Source organism: Heteronotia binoei, chromosome 7, assembly GCF_032191835.1.
Source record: "Heteronotia binoei isolate CCM8104 ecotype False Entrance Well chromosome 7, APGP_CSIRO_Hbin_v1, whole genome shotgun sequence".
NCBI lineage: Eukaryota > Metazoa > Chordata > Lepidosauria > Squamata > Gekkonidae > Heteronotia > Heteronotia binoei.
This window is the reverse complement of record NC_083229.1, coordinates 57,900,205-57,901,330: the sequence shown is the minus strand read 5'-3', so window position 1 is coordinate 57,901,330 and position 1,126 is coordinate 57,900,205. Positions and strand designations below refer to the sequence as shown.

Sequence of the window (1,126 nt, the reverse complement as noted above, 5' to 3'; positions counted from 1 at the left end):
GAATCTGCGCACGCGGACTGGCATCCCATTGGCGGCTGCAGACAGCACGCGGCCAAGCAGGGGGGTGGTGCGAGGGGAGAAGGGGAGCGACCAGTAAGGAAAGGAAGGCGGCGGGATGTTGGCGGGGGGGAACGGGGATGAGGCGGAGCAGGGGGCGGTCTATAGCGCAAGGTATACTGGGAAAGAGAGTTTTCCTCCTTCCAGGTTTTGTTGGGAGGCCGAGGGTCTGTTTTTCAGTCTGGGAGATAAGTCCCTAAACGAACGCAGTGCTCCTCGAGCTGTATCAACTGGTACTCCGCCTTTTCATTTTGTTTAAAGAGAAGTTCTGACTAAATTCTTAAGGCGCTCCGCCTGCCGGTTTCATACAAGTCGTGTTTCTCTCATACCCAGCCCCTCAGGAGAAAGTGTGCCTATATTAAAGTGATGAGCCAATTTTTCTGAAATTATGACAAAGGGCCCACCGGGCAATAGGAAACAAAGCCAAGGGTAAACATGAACGAAGATAAAATAAAATTGCGTCTCCTTCGAGCCGGAATCGAACCAGCGACCTAAGGATTCCCACTTTGCAGTAGTACCTCTACAGTCCTCCGCTCTACCAGCTGAGCTATCGAAGGAACTCTGCCGGCATTTTTGTATTTCCTCTATTCAGAGTTTTCAACATTAACCGGTGGTACGAAAAAATTCAGACGGCTTCGGAAGCGAAAAAATTCACTTCTGGTTGCTGTTCCTAAATATGCTACTACGACATTAAGTCAGCATTTTTCAAACGTCTTGAACGTTATTGCAATTACTGGAAATAAAGGTGAACAACTTCTGGGGCATGTAGAGGTGTTATACCACCTGAAAATATGGAGCAATCAGTCCGGACCTTAAACCGTGTGTTTTCGTTCAGAACTATATCTCGATGAGATCAACGCAGTTTACGTCAAATCAAATGTACGTAGCATTTCAATCTTGTTACTCGAGTAAGCAGCTCACCCTTCAGTTGATGTTAAAGGCGATATTGAACACAAGGAAAATGCATCATATCCTTGACAGAAAATGTTCTTTCTCTAGCAGTATAGGAATTTCCCGGGTTTTTTAAATTCTTAATCTCACACATAGGGACAAAAACGCTTTATGCCAA

General features: G+C 46.2%; 1 non-coding gene across 1 annotated transcript; it reads right to left on the bottom strand.

Annotated features, from left to right (window-relative positions):
- Nucleotides 1-520: 520 nt before the first annotated feature.
- Nucleotides 521-614, bottom strand: TRNAY-GUA (transfer RNA tyrosine (anticodon GUA)). Its single transcript has 2 exons — nt 578-614; nt 521-556 (listed from the first exon to the last, which is right to left on the bottom strand). It is a non-coding gene; the product is annotated as a tRNA-Tyr (tRNA).
- Between the last annotated feature and the right edge of the window lie 512 nt (nt 615-1,126).